Raw genomic sequence first — 17480 nt, forward strand, 5'->3', positions numbered from 1 at the left:
TAACAAACATAACAAACATAACAAACAACTTATCAAATGTAACAAACATAACAAACATAACAAACAACTTATCAAACAAAACAAACAACTTATCAAACATAACAAACATAACAAACTTATCAAACATAACAAACATAACAAACAACTTATCAAACATAACAAACATAACAAACATAACAAACAACTTATCAAACATAACAAACATAACAAACAACTTATCAAATGTAACAAACATAACAAACATAACAAACAACTTATCAAACATAACAAACATAACAAACAACTTATCAAATGTAACAAACTTATCAAACATAACAAACATAACAAACGTAACAAACGTAACAAACAACTTATCAAACATAACAAACAACTTATCAAACATAACAAACATAACAAACAACTTATCAAACATAACAAACAACTTATCAAACATAACAAACATAACAAACATAACAAACTTATCAAACATTACAAACATAACAAACGTAACAAACGTAACAAACGTAACAAACATAACAAACATAACAAACATGGCAGGTTTGAGGTCTGAGGGTTTTATTTTCTGTTAATGTCCAGCTCCCAAATTATTTTACCTGTTCAGGCGCTGATGGTGCTTCTTCACACGAAGGTGACGTATCTGAGTTTGCATTTACACCATATTCAGTAGTAGGCTACAAGGCACGGAAAGTCAAACATCGTCATATTTTTTCCAAGTCGCTATTTCCAAAGCACATCAATACAAAACCTAGGAGGCTCGGGTTGGTTCTCAACCCCTTCCTTAGATGTACGCAGTAATTATGACAACTTCCGGAGGACGTCCTCCAACCTATCAGAGCTCTTGCAGCATGAACTGTCCACCCAATGAAAGGATCAGAGAATAAATATAGTACTGAAAGCATAAGCTACATCTAGCTAGCACTGCAGTGCATAAAATGTGATGACTAGTTGACTCAAAGAGAGAGAAAGACAGTAGTTGAATAGTTTTCAACAAATTAATTTCTTCAAAAAGGAAGGAGAATCAAGAGAGAGAGAGAGACATTTCTCATTCTTTTCACTTCCAGTTTCACTTACTTAGCCCGCAAATGCGACTAGCTAGTTTAGTTACTCAAACACCTGGCTCAAACAGAGGGATGCTATGTTAGCTAGCTGGCTATGACTATCCCACACAACACTGGAACTCTTTCAAGTTAAGGTAAGCTTTTGGTTTTATTAATTTATTGCCACCGGGGCCCACCGGTCTGACTGCTTACTGACTATACAACTGTAACGTTAGTACATGATTGTAGCGGGTTTACTAACGCGTTAGTTATATTAGCTATGTTGACTAGGACGTTACTTTAGTTAATATGGGGACAACGATGTAGGCTGTGTGTAGCGGTTATGACATGGTTTGGACAGGTTTTTCCGCCTGGTCACACACAGCTGATGTGTTGTTCATTGAAGTCCACAAACGAAGGRAAAAGGTGAGAGGAGGAGAGTGCATAGAGGATAGAATGAATACAACGTGGATTATGAAAGTGAACTGTGTTCATGCGTGATMAGGGGTGTATTCATTCCGGCAATTTTGTAGAAAAACGTTTCTTAAACGGAAGCAAATGAAACGGTGATAAAAAAAATGGAATTTTGTCCAATAGAAACTCTTGTTTGCAACTGTTGGACTAATGGTTACACCCTAGATCAGCTAGATGCAGACAAGAGTTTGCAAGGCGGTAATGAATGTGTCACTCACAGTCTGTCCACGTGTCACTTTCTGTCACCTCAATTTTTTTCTCTCAAACCTGTGTGCACCTACGTTATAAACGTTCATTCATTGGCTAGGTTGTAGCAACCTCGTGATGGGTATAGGGACAACAAATGTTGAGTATCATGTAAGTAGCCTAAACCGAACGCTGTTACATTGAGTTGGCTGAATGGAAAATGAAGGACAGTCATCCAATATGGCTGCAATAGAAATAAGGCCGTGCTCACGAGAGAAACAAAATAGTCCTCTCTCATCATAGACGTCACTGACCGTCACTGACATCAATACAGATAGCATCAGCGTTATATATCCTCAGTGAACACGTTTCAGATCGATAGCAGACGTGAATACTATAGCCTTATTCTATCACAATAGTCAGTCCTCTGGATACTGTAACAGAGAGATACATGCTGGCCCCTCAGAGAGGGAAGGGCTAACTCGTCCTTGGGCATTGTCCTTTGTTCCTGGACCATTTCCCAAGCTGCTTCCAAGGGACAGAGAACAAATCCATTAGGGTTGAGCAATACAGTAGTAGGGGCATTTCTGAGGTCTGGATTGGATGCATGTAGGAAGCTGTCCCATTACAGAGAATATCCCAGCTCTGCATATGAAATTAAGGACATGAGTATCTGGAGAATGTCTACTCCTTTTATTTAATAAAATGTCAGCTATCTGGAAATATATAGATAGAGGTATCCTCTGGTATTGACCCCGTTTCGCCCAGTGCAGTGTGTACGTAGTCAGGCTGCGTAGAGACGAGACTCATATAGATACTCTCAAAAAAAAGGGGGATGCAGAGCAGACATTAAATATTCTCTCTGTAGAAGAGACTCTCTGCAAATCTTCAAAATGTGTTGAAGCGGTGTAGAGGAGGGAGGGAGGAGAGGGGGAGAGAGAAGACAGAGTGGTGGCAGGAGAAAGAGAGAGGGAGGAAAGGGGGAGCGGTAGGGAGGAGAGGAGGAGAAGGGGAGGAAAGGGAGGGGGGGAGGGAGGGAGGAGGAAGACAGGAGAGGGGCAGAGAGAGAGGGAGGAGAATGGAAGGAGAAGGGAGGCGAGGAAGAAGACAAGAGATGAGAAGAGGGGGAGAGGGGAGAAGGGAGGAGGGAGAGGAAGAGGAGAGGAGAGAGAGGAGAGGAGAGAGAGAGAGGAAGAGAGAGGAAGAGGAAAGAGGAGAGGAGAAGGAAGGAAGAGGAAGGAAAGGAGAAAGGAAGAGGAGAGAGAGAAGAAGAGAAGGAGACGAAGAGAGGAGAGGAAGGGAAGGAGGAGGAAGAGAGAGAGAGGAGAAGAGGGGAGAGAGAGAGGGAGAGAAGAGAGAGAGAAGGAGGAGAGGGAAGAGATAGCGAGAAAGAGAGAGGAAAATAATAGAGGAGGAGGAAAGAAGAAAGAAAAGAGAAGTGAGATGGAGAAAGAAGAGGAAGGGGAAAGATGAGGAGAAAAGAGAGGGAGGAAGGGAGGAGAGGAGAGGGAAAGGGGGGGGATGGGATTTCGACGTTTATAATAAAGATGTGGAAGACCACTGCAGGTTATGCGGGTTTCTCGGACGAGAAGATTTTGGAACCACATGATTGATTCCAGTAAGTATTGATAGCTAGACAGCTCAGATGAGACCATATAGAACCTACTTACCAGTGAATATTTATAGTGGACACACGTTCGTAAGGGCTTTTCAATCCTTCTGGATAATATTATCCATATTCATGATCTGATGGGTTGTGTTGATTCAGGGGATTTCTGCCCCTTGGTATACAACAAGAGGCTTTAAAATAAAATCCACCACTTCTTATGTAACAGGAAGTCTGTGTATTGAATTATTATACCACAGCATGGTATCCATTCATCTTTATTGTTGCTGTAGCAGAAGTAGAACACCTTGTAGCGATCGTTCCGATTTTGAGATTTGAAAGCAGGAGTCGACTGTGTGTGTGAAGGTTTTTTATCACCTGGTAAGGAAAGAATGAACATGAAGATTGTCAACGAGACGGTTGAAGTTTGGACAATGACTTGGAGCCAGACAAGACCACAGCAGGAGAAACAAGACTGACAGTTACAAGTGTTGCTAGTGTTGAACAAAATAAAATGGGCTTGATGTATACACACTCTTTACTTTTAAAAGGAAAACTATCTCTAGTGAGGTCACAATCCAATCACCCGTATGCATACCTCTCCCCCATTGCCCGCCACCCTACTTTCCTCCCCCCATCTAATCTCCCTCCTCATCTATACATCTCACTGCACCCCTCTCTCCTCCTGAGATTTCCCTCCCCACTCATCACATCCTTCCCTCTCATCTTCCCTCTCTCCATACTGCACCCCTCACTTGCATCCGACTGCATCCTCCTCTCTCCTGCGCGCCTCTTTCCTCCTCACATCTCAATCTCCCCATCCATGCTCAACTACCTCATCTCCTCCCAGACTCTCATCTCACTACCCTCTCTCTCCCGATCCCTTCTCCTCCTTACGTCCTCGCCCCTCCTTCGCGTCTTCTTCTACCTCTTTCCCGTCTCTTCCTTCCCTCCCTCTCTCCCCATCCTGCTCTCACTCTTTAACTCATCTCGATTCTCACTCCCCTCATCGCTCTCTTATCTCTCCTCTCCTCTCTTAGTCCCCCTCTTCCTCTCCTCCCCTCTCCTTCTCTTTCTCTCTCCAGATCTCGCATCTCTTCCCCTCCTCCCCTCCTCGCTCTGCCGTTCTCCCCGTCAATCGTTCCCCTCTGCGTTTCCCCTCTCCTCCCTCCGTCGCGCCTGTGCCAGCGCTCATCGCTCTCATCCCTCCGCTTCCCCTCCCCGCTCTACCCCCCCCCGGTCCCTCCTACCTGCCTTCTCCATCCTCACCCTCTCCTCATCCTCTTCTCCTATATTCCCTCTCGTCTTCCTCTTCCTCACTTTACCCCTCGTCCTCCCCCTCTCTCCTCTTCTCCACAGTACACTAAGATGAGGACAAGCCACCAACATCTACATATTTAACCTGGCCTGGCTGACTCCTTGGTTCTCTGCTACCTTATCACATTCCAGGAACAGACTGTTCCTGGGCTTCTGGCCGTTCGGTAACGCCTCTCTGCAAGGCCTGTGGTCTCCATCGACTACTAACAACATGGTTCACCATACATTTACTCTGACCGTGATGAGCATGTGGATCGCTACGCTGGCCGGTTGGCCATCCGGTCAAGGCCCTGGACATGAAGAAGCCCCACCAAGGCCAAGGTGGTCAACATCTGTGGTGTGGGTCCTGGCGTCGGCGATAGGGTACCGCCATGGTGTTGGGAGATGTGGAGTTGAACATAACAGTAGGTTATATTGGGTCTGTTCGTCGTCTATGTCTTTCTGTCTGTCTGTCTTTCTGTTCTGCTGTCCTGTAGGTTGAAACAACAGAAAAGTGGATTTAGTTGGTTCATTATCAAGTCTGATTTATCTGTTCTACTGTCAGATTGACGTCCAAATTATCTATTCAGATATTCCATTCCATCCCTCCCCCCTCCCTCCTCTCCCTCCCTCCTCCCTCTCCCTCCTCCTCCTCCACGTCACCTCCCCCCTCCTCGTCCCTCCCTCACTCCCTCAATCCCTCACTCCCTCACGTCCATCCCTGTTTTGATAGTCATCTACTGTACTCATTATAGCTGCAGGTCTGGCTCCTCCTGCGTAACGGCTAGAGGGAGTATCAATGGTGTCTGGTTCCTCCTGGTCAGCTAGAGGGAGTATCATTGGTGTCTGGTTCCTCCTGGGTCAGCTAGAGGAGTATCATGTGTCTGGTTCCTCCTGGGTCAGCTAGAGGAGTATCATGGTGTCTGGTTCCTCCTGGGTCAGCTAGAGGGAGTATCATGGTGTCTGGGTTCCTCCTGGGTCACTTAGAGGAGAGTAGTCTGAGTGCAGTGGTCTCGCTGGTCAGCTAGAGGGATATCATGGTGTCTGGTTCTGGTGAGTCTAGGAGGGGTATCATGTGTGTTCTGGTTAATAGGGGATGTGTCATGTGGTCTGGTTACTAAGGGGAGTGTCATGTGGTCTGGTTACTAGGGGAGTTGTCATGTGGTCTGGTTACTAGGAGGGATGGTCTGTGGTCTGGTTCTAGGGTGGGTAGTGGTGTGGTCATGATGTCTGGGGGTGTCGTGTGTGGTTCTAGGGGAGTGTTCATGTGGTCTGGTAACTAGGGGAGTGTCATGTTGTCTTCGGTTACTATAAGAGGAAGTGTCATGTGGTTCTGGGTTTTATTAAGCTAGGGGGAGTGTCATGTGGTCTGGCTTACAAGGGGGAGTGTCATGTTGTCTGGTAACTAAGGGGGGGATGGGTCATGTAGGTCTGGTTACTAGGCGGGAGTGTCATGTGGTCTTGGTTACAAGGGGGAGTGTCATGTTGTCTGGTAATCTAAGGGGGGGCTCATGGGTACCGTTACAGGGGCGCAGTGTCCATTGTGGTCGGTGTACTAAGGGGAGTTTGTTCATGAGTGGTCTCTTTTACGCTAGGGAGAGTGTGTCGATGATGGTCCCTGGTACTAAGGGGAGGTGTCATGTGGTTCTGGTTACTCGTTGGGGGAAGGTTGGTCAATGTGAGATCTGGTTCTAGTGGAGTAGCCAATGTTGGTATGTCTTGGTTACTAGGGGGAGTAGAACGGATGGGTCGCCTGTGTTAACTAGGGGGAGTAATATCAGTGGTGCTTAGGTTACATAGGGGTGTAAATTGCAAGTTGTGTTGAGATATGATTCTCAAGGGGTCATCCAATCACAAGCACTCCGCCTCAAGGCCCTATACCTTGAAGGTATCCAAAAACACACCACACGCACACACCAACGCGCTTGTGCGTGTGGCGTGTGGGTGTGTATTTAGTGTTGATGAGATAGTGACATGATACAGTACTGAGTGAAAAAGGTCACTAGCAGCTACAAGACATGTGAGTAAATTCCTTACCATTAAGGTTCAGTGGAGTAGAGACTGTTTAACCGTCTGTTTCAGTGCAACAACACCAAGACACATTTGAAGAGAAGCTACACCGTCCTGTGTCTCGCTCCACCTTTCAAATAAGCCACAAAGAGGAGAACAGGTGTAGCCCTTCCATGGAACAGAGGACGGAAGACAGGAAGATAAGGCAGAGAAAGAATAATAATAGTGAGAGAGAGAGAGAGGAAGAAGGCAGTAAGAGAGAGAGAGAGAGAGAGAGAGAGAGGGAGAGAGGAACAGAGAGAGAGAGAGAGAGGGAGAGAGAGGGAGAGAGAAAGAGGGAGCACTGTAGGCTGAATGTGATATCTCTATAGTCTGTAGACCCAGTCCCTGCAGGGCTCATAGAGAACTCATTAATGATTCACAAGCATATTTTAAGACAATGAATTAAACATCAGACTGTTAGAGGTACCAGTTTGAGGAAGCATTGCTTCACTGCTATTTTCAGGTCTCTCCAGAGATCTTAGATCTTGYTCAAGTCCAGGCTCTGGCTGGGCCACTCAAGGACATTCAGAGACTTGTCCCGAAGCCAGTACTGCGTTGTCTTGGCTGTGTGCTTAGGGTCGTTGTACTGTTGGAATGTGAACAGTCGCCCCAGTCTGAGGTCCTGAGTGCTCTGGAGCAGGTTTTCATCAAGGATTTCTCTGTACTTTGCTCTGTTCATCATTCCCTCGATCCTGACTAGTCTCCCAGTCCCTGACGCTGAAAAACATGCCCACAGCATGATGCTGCCACCACCATGCTACACCGTAGGGATGGTGCAAGGTTTCCTCCAGACGTGACGCTTGGCATTCAGACCAAAGAGTTAAATCTTGGTTTCATCAGACCAGAGAATCTTGTTTCTCATGGTCTGAAAGTCTTTAGGTGCCTTTTGGCAAACTCCGAGCGGGCTGTCACGTGCCTTTTACTGAGGAATGGCTTCCGTCTGGCCACTCTACCATAAAGGCCTGATTGGTGGAGTGCTGCAGAGATGGTTGTGCTTCTRGAAGGTTCTCCCATCTCCACAGAGGAACTCTGGAGCTCTGTCAGAGTGACCATCGGGTTCTTGGTCACCTCCCTGACCAAGGCCCTTCTCCCCCGATTGCTCAGGTTGGCCGGGTGGCCAGCTCTGGGAAGAGTCTTTGTGGTTCCAAACTTCTTCCATTTAAGAATGATGGAGGCCACTGTGTTCTTGGGGACCTTCAATGCTGCAGAAATGTTTTGGTACCCTTCCCCAGATTTGTGCCAACACAATCCTGTCTCGGCGCTCTACAGACAATTCCTTCAATCGCATGGCTTGTGGGACCTTATATAGACAGGTGTGTGCCTTTCCAAATCATGTCCAATCAATTGATTTTACCACAGGTGGACTACAATCAAGTTGTAGAAACATCTCAACGATGATCAATGGAAACAGGATGCACCTGAGCTCAATTTCAAGTCTCCTAGCAAAGGGTCTGAATACTTATGTAAATAATGTTTTCCTGTTTTCCCTTTGTCGTTATGGGGTATTGTGTGTAGATTTCTGAGGGATGATCAGTTATAGAATAAGTCTGTAATATATAATGTGGAAAAAGTCAACAGGTCTGTATGCTTTTCCGAAAGCACTGTGTCTGTTTCAATGGCATAGAGTCCCACCGTAGCGTTTTTGGACTTCGAAACTATTTTTAAACATTGTGTGTTCGAGCTCTAGTCTATGAGTCTAGCTACAAACTATTATTATGACCCAAAAGACTGCCAAACACGTACAGTACATGTTTTGCTCTGTGACATCATCACAAGACACACAAGATGTCACGAACGTCGTAAGAAGCGGACCAAAGCGCAGCGTGGTTTGAATACATTCTWCTATMTTTTAATGAAGAAAATTAAACAAAAACAACAAAACGAATAAGACGAATGTGACTGCTATATAAACACTGTGCTAAAATGACATAGACAATAACCCACAACTCACAATACAAAACAGACTACCTAAATATGGTTCCCAATCAGAGACAACGCAAAACACCTGTCTCTGATTGAGAACCATATCAGGCCAAACACATAGAAATATACAAACCAGACATACAACATAGAATGCCCACTCAGATCACACCCTGACCAAACAAAACATAGAAACATAAAAGCAAACTATGGTCAGGGCGTGACACAAGAGTCGTTAGAACAGGGACCCCCCCCCCCCCCAAATGGGGCATGTTTTGGTTTTTTGGGGGAGCACTACACACTACACAGCTCATTTGAAATAATCAACTAACCATCGAGCTTTGATCATTTGAATCAACTGTGTCGTGTTAGGGCCAAAAACCAACACGTGCATCCAGGGGGCCCCAGGACCGAGTTTGGGAAACGCTGCGTTAGAAGATAAGAAGTTCTTCTATATAGATCATAGTAAAGAGAGAGGAGGAGGGGAAGGGAGGAGGGGTGGGAGAGAGGAGGAGAGGAGGGGGGTGGGAGAGAGGAGGAGAGGAGGGGAGGGAGGGGTGGAGAGAGGTGGAGAGGAGAGGAGGAGAGGAGGGGTGGGAGAGAGGAGGAGGGGTGGAGAGAGCAGGAGGGAAGGAGGGGGTGGAGAGAGGAGGAGAGGAGGAGGGGGTGGGAGAGGAGGTGGAGAGGAGGGGATGGAAGGGGAGGAGGAGGAGGGGTGGAGAGGGAGGGGTGGGAGAGGGAGGGGGTGGGAGAGAGTATGGGGGGTGGGAGAGAGGAGGAGAGGAGGGGTGGGAGTGAGGATGTGGGTGGGAGAGAGGAGGAGAGGGGGGGAGAAAAGAAGAGAATAACTATTAGGAGAAAGGATGAGAGAAAAGGAAGGTTATAACCCTCACACTAGATACTGTTATACCCTCACACTAGACTACTGTTATAACCCCTACACTAGACTACTGTTATAACCCTCACACTAGACTACTGTCATAACCCTCACACTAGACTACTGTTATAACCCCTCACACTAGACTACTGTTATAACCCCTCACACTAGACTACTGTTATAACCTCACACTAGACTATCACATAACCCCTCACACTAGACTACTGTTATAACCCTCACACTAGACTACTGTTATAACCCCTCACACTAGACTACTGTTATAACCCCTCAACTAGACTACTGCTATAACCCTCACACTAGACTACTGTCATAACCCTCACACTAGACTACTGTTATAACCCTCACACTAGACTACTGTTATAACCCCTCACACTAGACTACTGTTATAACCCCTCACACTAGACTACTGTTATAAACCCTCACACTAGACTACTGTTATAACCCTTCACACTAGACTACTGTTATAACCCCTCACACTAGACTACTGTTATAACCCTCACACTAGACTACTGTTATAACCCCTCACACTAGACTACTGTTATCCCCTCAAACTGACTACTGTTATACCCTCACACTAGACTACTGTTATAACCCTCACACTAGACTACTGTTATAACCCTCACACTAGACTACTGTTATAACCCTCAACACTAGACTACTGTTATAACCCCTCACACTAGACTATTGTTATAACCCTCAAACTAGCTACTGTTTATAACCCCTCACACTAGACTACTGTTATAACCCTCACACTAGATACTGTTATAACCCCTCACACTAGACTAACTGTTATAACCCTCAGCTAGAGAGCCAAGCTAATAGATTAGAATTATTGTCTCATCTTTGAACTAATTGTAATCAGAAGATGCTATTAACATGTACAATTATTGGTAACAGCAGAAATAGCAGAATAATAAACATTGTTTATTGATTGTGGAGTTAGAATAGTGTGAAAGACAATATATTTGGTGAGAATCACACTGTATGGTATTAAATCCATTCTTGCTCTTAAAGGGGCAGTAGCCTACCTTGGGTGTATGTTTTTTCAATATCAGCATTATTTAATCTGCAGTTATTATTCTGCTATTTATTATTAACAACGCCAGCGTGTTAATAATAATCCTAAAGGGTAGGAAGACATTCAGGTTCGGGTGAATGAACTATAGAGTGGGCAAGACAGTTTAATGCAATGTACTGTAGACGAGCGCCTGTGTCCAAATGAAACCATATTCCCTATTTAGTGCACTACCTCTGACAAGGGCACTAAAGTAGTGCACATTATAGGAATAGGTTTCCATTTGGGATGCACCCTAGATAGAAGCTTTGAACTGGATTTGCGAGCATCTTAACAATCCACGAGAGAGAGAGAGAGAGAGAGAGAGAGAGAGAGAAGAGGAGAGAGAGAGAGAGAGAGAGAGAGAGAAGAGAGAGAGAAGAGAGAGAGAGAGAGAAGAGAGAGAGAGAGAGAGAGAGCGAGAGAGAGAGAGAGAGAGAGAGAGAGAGAGAGAGAGAGAGAGGAGAGAGAGAGAGAGAGAGAGAGAGAGAGAGGTTTCTTCTTCACACCAATGACAAGTGGTTCTTAAAAAAAAAAAATATGAACTTGAATCTCTTGTGAAGTTGTATTTATTGATCCAGGCTCAGCTGCGCCAGCCAGGGTGTAAAAACTGAATTGTGTTTCGTATTACAGAGCTATTGGGCTGTCAAGAGTTCTCAGCTCCTTGGATTTAAAAGGCAGGCTGTCAGATGTCACAGTCAAAGTGATTATACCCGGGGAAAAACAGAATTAAAAGCTTGTGGACAGCTCTTCAACCCAAGGTGTTGAGTTTTTAGTGTATTTTGGATTGTTGTTATATCATTTATTTATACGCTGATTTGTTTTATTTGGTGAGTGAAAAGGCATCAACAACAGAAGAGTGTCTATTTCAGTGTCTATTTGAGAGTCATTCTATCTGTCTATGGTCAACAATAGGAGTGGTCTATTTGGGAGTCATTCTATCTGTCTATGGTCAACAATAGAAGAGAGTGGTCTATCTGGGAGTCATTATATCTGTCTATGGTCAACAACAGAAGAGAGTGGTCTATTTGGGAGTCATCTATCTGTCTATGGTCAACAACAGAAGTTAGTGTCTATTTGAGAGTCATTCTATCTGTCTATGGTCAACAACAGAAGTTGTGGTCTATTTGGGAGTCATCCTATCTGTCTATGGTCACAAACAGAAGAGAGTGGTCTATTTGAGAGTCATTCTATCTGTCTATGGTCAACAACAGAAGAGAGTGGTCTATTTGAAGAGCCATTCTATCTGTCTATGGTCAACAACAGAAGAGAGTGGTCTATTTGGGTGTCATTCTATCTGTCTATGGTCAACAAAAAGTTAGGTTTGTCTATTTGAGAGTCATTCTATCTGTCCACGGTACAACAGAAGAGAGTGGTCTATTTGGGAGTCATTCTATCTGTCTATGGTCAACAACAGAAGTTAGTGTCTATTTGAGAGTCATTCCTCTGTCCACGGTCAACAACAGAAGAGAGTGGTCTATTGTGGGTCATTCTATCTGCCTATGGTCAACAACAGAAGAGAGTGGTCTATTTGGGAGTCATTCTATCTGCCTATGGTCAACACAGAATAGAGTGGTCTATTTGGGAGTCATTCTATCTGTCTATGGTCAACCACAGAAGATATAATGACTCCAAAAAAGACACTCTCTTCTGTTGTTGAACGTGGACAGATAAAATGAGGAATGCTTTTCCAACAGTCTTGAAGGAGTTCACATATGCTGAGCACTTGTGGGCTGCTTTTTCTCATCCCAAACAGCTCAGTTGGGTTGATGTCGGGTGAATGTGGAGGCCAGGTCATCTGATGCAGCGCTCCCTCACTCTCTTGCGGTTTAGCCATAATTATGTGCTATGTGGCTGTTGTACTTAGTGACGCCATTGTACACGAGCTCCAGCTGATTCTTGTTCATTTCCTTGTTACGCGTGACAAGAAAAGTCTAACTCTCGTGAGAAGGGACTGTCTGTCTTGGGGCCATATAGTCGGCCTTAGAGCCAATGAGAAGAAAGAAGGGGATTTGTCAGGGAACACACCCTTGTCAAGGGCCGCCCACTTGTCAGGGAACTCCCCCTGGACACTTGCTGCTAAACCCTTGGTCCTATGTACTAATCCCTTGGTCCTATGTACTAAACTGCTAAACCCTTGGTACTATGTACTAATCCTTGGTCCTATGTACTAAACCCTTGGTCCTATGTACTAATCCCTTGGTCCTATGTACTAATCCCTTAGTCCTATGTACTAAACCCTTAGTCCTATGTACAAACCCTTGTCTATGTACTAACCTATACTAAGCTAAACCTTAGTCCTATGTACTAAACCCTTGATCCTATGTACTAAACCCTTAAGTCCTATGTACTAAACCCTTGGTCCTATGTACTAATCCCTTGGTCCGATGTACTAACCCTTAGTCCTATGTACTAAACCTGTCCTATGTACTAACCCATGTCCTATGTACTAAACCCTTAGTCCTATGTACTAAACCCTTAGTCCGATGTACTAAACCCTTAGTCCTATGTACTAAACCCTTGGTCTATGTACTAATCCCTTGGTCCGATGTACTAAACCCTTAGTCCTATGTACTAAACCCTTGGTCCTATGTACTAATCCTTGGTCCGATGTACTAAACCTTAGTCCTATGTACTAAACCCTTGGTCCTATGTACTAAACCATGGTCCTATTGTGTGTATACAGGATGTGGGGTTGGGAGCAGAACACACATTTCTGTTGGACATTTGTAGATATTGGACAATAGTCTTCTTCTGTGTCCTGTCCCTGTAGGTGGTGTGTCCTAACCTATGTCCCAACACTCGTGTCCTAACCCCAACCCCAACAGTAACCCTAACCTATGTCCTAACCCTTAACCCTTGTGTCCTAACCCCAACCCCTACAGTAACCCTAACCTATGTCCTAACCCTTAACCTAACCCCAACCTCTACAGTAACCCTATCCTATGTCCTAACCCTTAACCCTCGTGTCCTAACCCCAACCCCTACAGTAACCCTAACCTATGTCCTAACCCTTAACCCTCGTGTCCTAACCCCTAACATATGCCCTGTCCTCCTCCTAGGTGTAGAGTGTATCGTAGTCCTTCCGGACCCTCGTAGCTACTGGGACCCGGTGTTCGGCACCTGCGTCTTCCTCTTCTCCTTCCTCATCCCGGTGGCCATCATCAGTGTCTGCTACAGCCTGATGGTGAAGCGCCTTCGCAGCGTCCGCATCCTGTCCGGCTCCAAGGAGAAGGACCGCAACCTGCGCCGCATCACTCGCATGGTCCTGGTCGTCGTGGCAGCCTTCGTGGTCTGTTGGACCCCCGTCCAGATCATGGCTCTGGCCCAGTCGTTGGGCTTCAACCTGAGTAGCCTCCTCACCATGGCCCTGATGCACTTCTGTATCGCGCTGGGCTACGTCAACAGCAGTCTTAACCCAGTTCTCTACGCCTTCCTGGACGAGAACTTCAAGAGGTGCTTCAGGGAGTTCTGCCACCCGGGTCCGTTCCGCCTGGACAGCCGGCAGCAGTCGGGTCGGATGAGGAGCATCGCCCGCGAGGTGGCCTACAATTGCAAGACGGCGGACGGGAATACAAACCCCGCATGACTAGGCGTGGAGCTGCCCCTGGTCTGCCAGGAGCCCCAGAACAACCACCACCAAGGGACAGGGAACTCCAACACGGAGCTCACCCAGATCACTACCCTCTAGCAGCACGTCGGCCCAGGGACAGGCCGAGGAAGAGGACCGGAGGTGGCCCAAGGCAGGGGCAGGGACACTGTCCGAATGGCCTGGTTGGGGCCGGATCTAGGCCAGAGCTGTTTGGAGGCCGAACAGCAGGGTCAAGTAGTCTAACGGACCTTCTACTAGGGACTAAGGGGCTTCTCTGTGTCTTCAGTGAACATGGATGTTATGTACATGGATGTCATGTTGTCWTTATTTAGTTGGGTTAATCATTTTCAGGTCGATTACGTTCAGAGTTTAGGTCTGTGTGCGTCAAGGACCATTTCCGCGAATGTCAACAGTTTTTGCTCACGCTTATCTCAACTCTGATTGGTTGATTAATGATGTTGTCGTTGTCAGTTTTTCACTGTGTTGTACAGATGTTTTTTTGTCTGTTTCTACGCTGTAGGTAATTACTTTAACTGGATGTTATTCGTTTATTTCTGTTTTATTTTGTTCCAGAGAAACAATTTGTCTGATTCCAGGGCCTTAAATACCAAACGAAGTCTGTATAAATACTATCCACTATCCTGGATAAAGTGTGTCAGTCCTCGATGGTGCTGTACTGTACGTTTCCTTGTTTGTTTCGTATCACCTTGCAGGAGTTGTGTAGGAATKCAGGAGTTGTGTAGGAATGCAGGAGTTGTGTAGGAATGTAGGAGTTGTGTAGGAATGCAGGAGTTGTGTAGGAATGTAGGAGTTGTGTAGGAATGCAGGAGTTGTGTAGGAATGCAGGAGTTGTGTAGGAACGAGCAACACATCACAACAGAGACTTGCTTGTTGAAGCCTTTATTGTTCATTGTTACAATGAAATAATTGCAGATGATGATGCTGCCTGATGTTCCGCGTGTGAATATTTCTGCTTGTCGTCCTTTAAAAATGAAGCAAATATATTTTGTACTATAATTTGTTTGAATCCAGGCTGTATCCCATCCGGCCGTGATTGGGAGTCCCATAGRGCGGCGYACAATTGGCCCAGCGYCGTCCGGGTTTGGGCGGTGTAGGCCGTCATTGTAAATAAGAATTTATTCTTAACTGACTTGCCTAGTTAATAAATAAAGGTTAAATAAAATAAAATAAATAATTACCCTGGATACATAACATGGTGTTACCGTGGATACMTAACATGGTGTTACCGTGGATACATAACATGGTGTTACCCTGCATACATAACATGGTGTTACCCTGGATACATAACATGGTGTTACCCTGGATACATAACATGGTGTTACCGTGGATACATAACATGGTGTTACCCTGGATACATAACATGGTTTTCCTCTATATACAGTGCCTTCAGGAAGTAGTCACACCCCTTTACTTTTTCCACATTTTCTTGTGTTACAGCCTGAATTTAAAATTAAATTGAGATTGTTTTGTCACTGGCCTCACACACACAATACCCCATAGTGTCAAAGTGGAATTAGGTATTTTGAATTAAGAAAAAACTGTATTAAAAATGAAAAGCTGGAACATCAATAAGTATTCAACCCTTGTGTAATGTGCTCAAAAAGGAACATAATAAGTTACATGGACTCACTCTGTGTGCAGTAATAGTGTTTAACATGATTTTTTTTAAGGACTTCCTCATCTTTGTACCTCACACATACAATGATCTGTAAGGTCCCTCAGTCGAAGCAGTGAATTTCATACACAGATTCAACCACAAAGACCAGGGAGGTTTTCCAAAGCTTCGCGAAGACGGGCACCTATTGGTAGAAATATAATATTCCTTTGAGCATGGTAAAGTTATTMATTACACTTTGAATGGTGTATCAATACACCCAGTCACTACAAAGATACGGGCGTACTCCCTAACGCGGTTGCCGGAGAGGAAGGAAACCACTCAGGGATTTTACCATGAGGCCAATGGTGACTTTAAAACAGTTACAGAGTTTAATGGCTGTGATAGGAGAAAACTGAGGATGGATCAACAACATTGTAGTTACTCCACAATACTACCCTAAATGACAGAGTGAAAAGAAGGAAGCCTGTACAGAATAAAATATTCCAAAACATGCATCCTGTTTACAACAAAGCACTAAAGTAATACTGCAGAAGATGTGGCAAAGCAAATCACTTTTTGTCCTTAATACAAAATGTTATATTTGGGGCAAGTCCAATAGATGACATTACTGAGTAACACTCCATATTTTCAAGCATAGTGGTGGCTGCACCATGTTCTGGGTATGCTTGTAATTGTTAAGGACTGGGGAGTTTTTCAGGATAAAAAATAAATGGGTTGGAGTTAAGCACAGGCAAAATCCTAGAGGAAAACCTGGTTCAGTCTGCTTTTCAACAATCAATTTTAGTCCCTTTTTGTAACACAATGACATGTGGACAAAGTCAAGGGGTGTGAATACTTTTTGGATGCACTGTATATATAACATGGTGTTACTCTGTATATATAACACGGTGTTACTCTGTATATATAACGTGGTGTTACTCTGTATATATAATGTGGTGTTACTCTGTATATATAGACATGCTATATAAAAGTATGTAAAAGTATTGTTCCAATCATCTATCGAAGACACTTGTAAAACTTGTGTATGTCTTTAGTAATCATGTTATTGGTGTATATTTACCCCATGAGTCTGTACATGTGTTGTTAACTCTGCGTGTACAGGGAGTATCTTTCCAAGGGTTACAACATTCCGGTAGCTTTACCAAAATTCCCAGGTTTTTCGAAAATCCTGGTTGGATATTCCGGGAATCTTCTAACCAGGTTTTTATAGAATACCAGGGATTTCAGGGAAAGTTACTGGAATTTTTGCAACCCTAGTCTTYCCATTAGTTTACATGTCCAGACCACTTGAATGTCAACAGAATATTATCAAAAATCCAAATCTAGCAAAATAATTATTGCCAWTATTATTAAAAGTGCAAAACAGTGTTTTTGTATAAATGGTTGATGCTGTCAAGAAGATTGTAACAGTATGTTTACTCGTGAACTGCATTTTACGTAGCTATTTATTCTTATTCATGTGTGATTCATTTGCTGATGATGAACTCAGTTTATATGCTAGACCTATTTTTGTTCATGCTAACGACATTTTATATGCTAGCCTGCTTGTTGTTGATTCTAAAGACAGTTTATATGGTAGCCAGCTTGTTGTTGATGCTAAAGACAGTTTATATGCTAGTCAGCTTGTTTTTTACGCTAAAGACAGTTTATATGCTAGCCAGCTTGTTGTTGATGCTAAAGACAGTTTATACGCTAGCCAGCTTGTTGTTGATGCTAAAGAACATTT

General features: G+C 44.4%; 1 pseudogene; it reads left to right on the forward strand.

Annotated features, from left to right (window-relative positions):
- Window positions 1–4831: 4831 nt before the first annotated feature.
- LOC112070147 (nociceptin receptor-like) lies at window positions 4832–17407 on the forward strand (annotated as a pseudogene).
- The last annotated feature ends 73 nt before the right edge of the window (window positions 17408–17480 follow it).

The sequence above is a fragment of the Salvelinus sp. IW2-2015 genome, unplaced genomic scaffold (assembly GCF_002910315.2).
Source record: "Salvelinus sp. IW2-2015 unplaced genomic scaffold, ASM291031v2 Un_scaffold1235, whole genome shotgun sequence".
NCBI classification, from domain to species: Eukaryota; Metazoa; Chordata; class Actinopteri; order Salmoniformes; family Salmonidae; genus Salvelinus; species Salvelinus sp. IW2-2015.